We start from the raw sequence: 7308 nt of genomic DNA on the forward strand, positions 1-7308 counted from the left end.
AAGCGACTCATTTAGCTGACCGTCAGGCTAACTTGGGTGTTAGGCTACAGTCTTGTAGTCAGTGGATGGGGGGTCTTCCATTCCAGAAGATCTTTTTTTTTTCACTTTTTCCCTCACTTATCATCTCTCTGTGGGACTTGTTCCCTCTTCAACTCAGCGCTTTATAGATAGGCATTTTTATTGAGAATGCTTTAAGGTCCCACCTTACCTTTCAAAAAAAGTAGCCGAGCCAAAGGAGCTCTCACAAATATATTTGAGTACCACGGAGAAAAGCTAGCTGGATAAACAAGATAGGGATCGCCCGCTCGGCAATGCTACCTTGGGAAGAGACAAAACACTTTAATATAACAATTTTCACTCATATTTTTAAAGCTTTTTCGATATATGAATATGAACAAGATTACTATGGAAGAGTTGGTGAACATTGTTTTGACTCATAGCTCTAAGATGACTAGCATGAATAAGCCAGCTTCAACACCACCTAGACTCTTAATCATAGACAGACTTGCACTGACCTCAACATAAAAAGGATGAACCTGGTCTGTCTTTTGTACGCATTGGCTTAACTCACTCCTAACCTCCCTAGACACTGCAAAGAACACATAATGAAAACTGCCTGGTCAAGGCTGTACAAGGGAACGAGAAAGGGGTTTGATAAGAAGGAGTTTGGGAATGTCCCGCTTAGTTAAGTTAACAAACATCGAGTTTGGAGTCGGGGCAGCATGGATACGAGACTATTGATTGAAGTGAAGTTTGGAATCATTGTGGTTTTCTATCTTCAGATTACCAAATTGGAGAATCACCAAGGCCTTTCAGCGATTTGACGCGCCCCCCTAAGCTAGACGCTTTACTTACCTGACCTCAAAGAGAATAGAATGAGTCGCCCTAGCTCTTACTAAGAGTTTGAATTGCTCTGTAGGATAGTAGGGCGAATGAATTGCATTAGTGCGATTTGGCTAGCGGAATCGCCCAGCGAACAAATCGCCTCCTTGCTATCTTAAAAAAAAAAGCGGACCCGCGCGAATCGCGTCTTCGATCTTGCATATATATATATCAGCATCACCACTACGGAAACGAAATTTCCTTAGTTCTGTGAAACAAAGCCAAGCCTTTTCTGCCTTCCATCCCGCGTTTCCCTGCTTGAGACTTTTTTTTATAGCCTAGTCATGAACCACCCTGGTTTGGACCATGGTCTACCCAGCAGTGCTTCATATCCTCCTTTCTCTTTGTCTAAGATTGGACTAAAGGTACCAAACCAGGCATCCTTTTTTTTTTTTTTTTTTTTGGCCCGTAGGTTGTACGCCAGCCATACGTAGCTTGAACTGTGATGGCCGCAATGCTTAGCTATTGTCGATCTCCAAGACGCCTTTGGTTGAATGTTCACACCTGATCCACCATCTGCACTTCCTACATTCACTCCCGGAAATTGAAAAGGAAAAAGAAATTGTAACCTCCCGGTCTGCCGTCTCCACGACTTTCCCTTTGGCGGGCTGCTCCTCAAGCCTTCGAGTGCCGATCTTCGCTTGGGCCGGCTCCGAGGCTCTACCCTGGCTTTTCATTGGTTCCAACCCTGGGGCCCTTTATCGTATCGCGCGCGCATCTTCAAGCAATCGGGGGGGCCGAGTACATAGACGAGGCGGTCCCGGGAATGAGAGCCCATTCCCTCGTGCTCTGGAACTCCTTAACTTCGGTTGAACAAAAAAGGTTCAATCTTGTGAAACCGTAGCGTAGGCGAAACCTGGCAGCCCGCCCAGACCCAGAGTTTGACCTTCTCCGGCCCTGGTAGGAAACCCCACTTTCCTTCCCCCAGCAGGCAACAACACTGGGAGAAAGACGATCAGGATCTCACGTGTGGCAGATGTTGGAACAAACTCCGAATCCAAGAGGTACCTACCTAGAAAGGAAACTCACCACTAACTGGTAAAAGAGAAGAGAGAAAGGACCAATTGAAGGCCCCGGGGCCGGAATGCGGTAGGGTCTTCAAGCCCCATGCTCGATTCTCGAGATTGATTCATGGGCCGTCTCGCGAAGATCTTCGATCCTTCGCCATCATGAGAATATAGCGATCGAAGAGCTATCGCTCAGTAGCTTCGCGTATTACGAAAGTCGTATTGCCCGAAGGGGCATGCTGCAAGAGCGTAGGTGACTGGTAAGCGTAGGAGGCGTGCCCGAAGGCAGCGGCAGCAGTGTGGTTCCAGGTGCCGTCGCTAGATTGAGATCCGCAGGGTGGCGGGGACTTCGCCTGCCTTATGTGAAGAGAAGGGGTGGTAGGCTTAGTAGGGCTCGAACCTACAATATACCGTTATGAGCGGTACGTTTCAACCAATTAAACTATAAGCCCCTACGGATCTCTACATGCAATTTGCTCACTTCGGGAAGAGCGGACGGAAAGGGGGCCTTTGCTCTATCTGCTTCTTCCTCTTTCCATGAATGAACAATTAGAAAAAAAAATGATTTTATTATTATTGATAGATAGATATAGAATATTCTATATCTATTATTTATTATTAAAAAATAGATATAATAATAATTAAGCATTAAGCAAGCGGCCCTTTCGCGACTCAAACTGCCGGTACGCTTTCCGGCTCGAAACGACTCAAACGGGTGGGGGCTCTATATTTGCTTGCAATGCCGGCTGTTCGCGTTTAGTTAAAAGTAGAAGTAGAGGGCGCCCTTTTCCCACACTTCAAAAAAGTAAAAAGTCTAAATTAAGTAAGAAAAAGTACATAAAAAAAAAGAAAGAAAAACTTAGTTACGGGAACCGAAGGTTAGGCCGACTACTTACTTTAGTATAGCTAAACCTAAAAAAGTTTATTCCTACCCCCTTTTCTTCCCCTTTCTGTCAATGTTGCCAATTCCCAGAATACTAATGCACCCTCGTGCATACAGTTGTCCAACTACTTTCTTCTTCCGACTTTTTTAGCCACTTCCGCATCTGTCGTATTCGGGAGAGCTTGCTTCGTGTCGGAGCATTTAGCAATGCCCAGCAGCCTGGTGAGGGTGGCTGCCCGGGGACAGGTTAAGGCAGGGCCCGCTGGGCTTGCTTCTCATGAGATTGGGTGAGGGAATCGTAAAGGGGCTCATAAACCAGGCGGGCGGGCTTTTGGGCACGCGGAAAAGGGAAAGTGGATGGAGGGTGCTTCTCAGCTAGAGTTGGGGGCGGGGTCGCTATACTATAGTGGCTAGGGTGAGTCTTCCTACACGGCTGGACGCCGGCTCTAGACGAAGCGCGGGGGTTACCACCATCCTCTCCCGATAGACTCGAAGCTCTTCATAGTCCGGCGGGTAGCAAATTTTCTCTCAAAAAGAGACAGGCCGGAGATAACAGAGGAAGGTATTCGGTTCAAAAAATATACAGCAGTCAAAACAGCTTCAGCCAAAAATTGACTAGGGACAGAAGCAGAGAGCAAGAGAGAGCGAGCTGTCTCCAATATATGGCGATGCTTCCGCTCGGCAACTCCATTCTGCTGAGGAGTGTGGGGGCAGGATCGTTGGGAAAGCGCTTTGTAAATGAAGTGAGTTGAAGCAAGCAGAGTTCGGAAGGCGTCACCTCAAGAAGAAGAACGGAAAACCTTGATTTTAGTCAATTTTTCATTCTTCTGTCAAAATGACATATACGGCCTCCTTTCGATAACAGAGAGGCAGAATGGGTTTCGGACACAAGATCAAAAAAGAAGTAGAAAAAGCGTCTTTAATATTAATAAAGGAAGGGCCGAGTCTTTTCTCAGCTTGCAACCCATACAAGTAGAAATCTCAATGTTAGGTACAGACCCCAACATTCCAGTAGAAATAAAATATCTAAGTCTTGGGCTGGAGACATGTCCTAATCTACGATGCCACAACAAAAAAAGGGGAGTAGAGAAAACAACACCAGAAAAGGTAAACGAAGTTTCTCAAAAAGAGAGCTTGCCAACTCTACGGTCCTTCCCAATCAATCCCTTACTCCATAAGGCCTCTCGCATGATCCTCTACAAGACAGGAGGTAGGAGAGAAGTGAATATAAGCATTTTCTTTTTCAAGCCGGAAAGAAGATTCACTGAGAACAGAAAGATGAAAAAGAGCAGAGCATATTCGATGATAACGAGAGAGAGTACCAAGACTAGTTAGAGGGAATTGCTCGGAGTTTGCAGTTTAAACTATAAGGAACTTAGATAGAGAACGAAGAGAAGAAAGAAGTGAAGAATCACCAGTCATATTCTTCGATGCACCCGAAGAAAGTAAGCAGCCCCCTATGTTGTAAGCATAAGGGGGAGCAAATACCTGTTGCAGAGGAGGAAGAGATATGACAAGACGGATTCAACCTCTGAATCTGCTTCCGCTGTCGTGGGGTAAAACTATCTGTGTCGGGCGTGGGAGTGCTCCTAAGATCATAGAAGTAATGCTTCAGAGGCCCTATGGAGTAAGGGGATTGGAAAGTTTCCGATTCAGTAGGCGTCTCTGGGAGAGCGGCAAGATGAGTGTCTGACTGTCGAGAGAGTTTGCATTCTGCGCTTTCGAGAGTCTGCAATCATGTGACCCGGCTTCTTGCAATAGTGGCAATCTTGGACATGTTTCGTTGGCCTGATGCACCAGCAGAGCTTCCAGATTGAAGATTCTGACCATAGGGTCGATGTCCCGAAGCATGTTCGGCTGGTCCCATAGAAGCCTAAGCCTTCGGTAATAAAATAAATAGTATAGCCCACTTCTTTCTTTATTTTACCTATAAGCTAAGGCATGTTCTTCATGTTGCAACTGATAGAAAGGTGAAGAATCATCCTGAGAATCAAGATTACTTTTTTTTTTAATCTTTAGCAGTCGAAAAAGGGGTGACGGTGTATATGAGGCTCAAGGAAGTAAACAAGTCCCATTTGAAGCTAAGCACTTTTCATCTTTTGTAGGAAAATCTCCTTCTCTAGTCTTGGGAAATTGAGACCCATCCACATAAGCACAAGAATTTTTCCCGCGTAAATCATTCTTCATCGCATAAGCCCATGACAAGTCATTTCCAGATGCTTCTTTCGGAAGAGCACGGGAAAGCCTCAATTTGGTGGGATCAAGTCCAAGCAAGGCGTGAGCGGAAAGGCAAAGGGAAGTACATGGGACAAGATGCGATCGAGGTTGCAGGATTAATTTCTACCCTAACATTAGACCCAAAGCTTGTTCCAAAGGTTTCACTTCGCTTTAAAGTAAAGGATAGGAGGGAGAGAAGCGTACAAACCCCTACTCCTTAAAGTTGCAGAGTTCTACCAATTGTTTATTCGCAATGGCTTGAACGAATCCGACGCAGAATCCCTTGCTTGCTTGATAGGGCTTGAGGTTATAAATCCAAGATGAAATCTCGATGCATCAGATGTGGAAAGTGGCCTATCAACTAGCTCTAAAGGCCGAAAAGCTAAAGAGAAGGACCACAAGGGGGCACCGAAGGTGATAGGGATCGACCTCTACAATCGGGCGAGGAAAGAGACCCCTTTTCCCTTCCCTCAATATATATGGCACGCTTTACTAATATAATAGAAAGTCAAGGCTCCATCCTACTCGTTGCCCAGAGCCTTGACTTGAGCATTGTACAAGCGCTTAAGGCTCCTTCGGGTCATGGCCACAACTATTATATAAGGCAAGGCTTGGTAGTTTACTCCCAGCGCTTATCGATGAGAACTAGGCCCATTTTGTCTCGCCCGCCTTAGGCCCATGAATTCTTCAGAGCGGGGCGGCAGGCCGGCGGACGGGGACCGTCAAAGAAGTGCCTCGACGTGCCGCAGCCACTACTTTGACTCCTTTTATGCAATTATGAACTCCACGGAACTTTCTCGATTCCAACGCAACTTATCCTTTTGGAGCTGACGTAACAAACTACGCGAGCCTCCCAACGAAGCCAACATAAATCCGATCCAAATAAAAAAAATAAAAGGCAGTTTCATTATGGTGGTATACCAGCCTCCAGTTCTGGAACTTCCAGTTCCAATCGAAGCATATAGATCCGTAAATAGATTTGTATGTATAGCCACTTCAGTCGTGCTCGTCGTTTCTCGAAAGTATTTTTTTTTCTGGGAACATGGTTAACCATAAATTATTATGTTTACGATTCTTCATCCACCGATGCAGAAAATGCTCCAGTTTTCCATTCTCATATGAGGCCGGAAAGTTTATTAGCAACGGGTCGGCACGAAGTGATTCATCATGCTCAAACATGAGCCGATCGTTCGTTAGGGACGGTTTATAGATCATCAAATTCCCACAAATGGAATGAAAAGTGGGTGCATGTAAATGATCGAGACCTCGCAAACAACAACGCTCCTTCCCCATATGGAGTTCGGAACCCAAAGGCAATCGTTGAGTGAACTGTATCTTCTTTGTGTTAGTTGACCTAAACCGCACCATTACTGCTGGGGTGGGGCTCGGCCTCCGAACCGTACGTGGGACGAGTTTCTGCCTCATACAGCTCGGGCCGAAGACCGGGGGAAGTTTAGGAGAGATGGGGCCAGCAGCTGCCGGTCGGGGCGGGGATAAGCTTGTGAAGAAGCGAGCCCCAAAAAAAACCGATCCTATAGCGCTAGCGCTTCGCGTTCTTTCTATTTTCTCTCATTTCATTCCGGGATAGGCGGCTAATACTAATCTAATAAGTGAAGTAGTCGTCGTCTGACCAATTGGCTCGGACACCAGACCGCTCGTGCCCGCCCATTTTGTCTCGCCCTAAATGGAATGGCTCTCTTAATTACGCTGCGCCCCGACCCGAGTCCCCACGTCCGCTCTTCTCCGCCCGCAACCCAAGAAGTTGGCTTTGCCAACACAACATTAGGGCCGTCCCCTTCATTCTATGCTGACCCCGGCCCGGGGCTGGCTTTTTGGGAAGCCCGTTCCCACCGCGCTCACGGCCCGGCTGGCCTGCCAGCGGTAGTGGGAATTCCCCCGTTCCCTGGTCAAAGACTTGGTCGGATGCGGGATCTACTCCACGAGGAGCGGTACGGACGTAGATGATATCATCACGACCTCTCTTTTCGTACCGCTAGGGATGCTTAACGCCACTTCGCCAATTGGCGTTACCTGCGCTTTCGTGTCTCTCAGTGTGTGGTCAGCACTGGGTGTTTCCGAGCAGCGAGGCTTACACCCATTCGCATTAGTTCATCCAAAGTTCCTTACCCTTATGCACGAATTATTGAATAAGCCATCTTCCTATCAAGGTTAAGGAGTCAACTGAGCATCTCAGCGGCGGGATTGAATACCCGAATCGAATCAGAGTTCACGCCGCCCCCCTGAACAAATAGGAGGCGTGGGCCACAGGTCGCACATAAGCCGCGGGTCGCACGACAGAAGAAACACAACATACAGATG

The 7308-nt window shown here is 47.0% G+C and overlaps 1 pseudogene; it reads right to left on the bottom strand.

Moving 5' to 3' along the window:
- Window positions 1-5745: 5745 nt before the first annotated feature.
- Window positions 5746-7219, bottom strand: LOC120185217 (annotated as a pseudogene).
- Window positions 7220-7308: the final 89 nt, after the last annotated feature.

Source organism: Hibiscus syriacus, unplaced genomic scaffold, assembly GCF_006381635.1.
Source record: "Hibiscus syriacus cultivar Baekdansim isolate YM2019G1 unplaced genomic scaffold, ASM638163v2 tig00113021_pilon, whole genome shotgun sequence".
NCBI lineage: Eukaryota > Viridiplantae > Streptophyta > Magnoliopsida > Malvales > Malvaceae > Hibiscus > Hibiscus syriacus.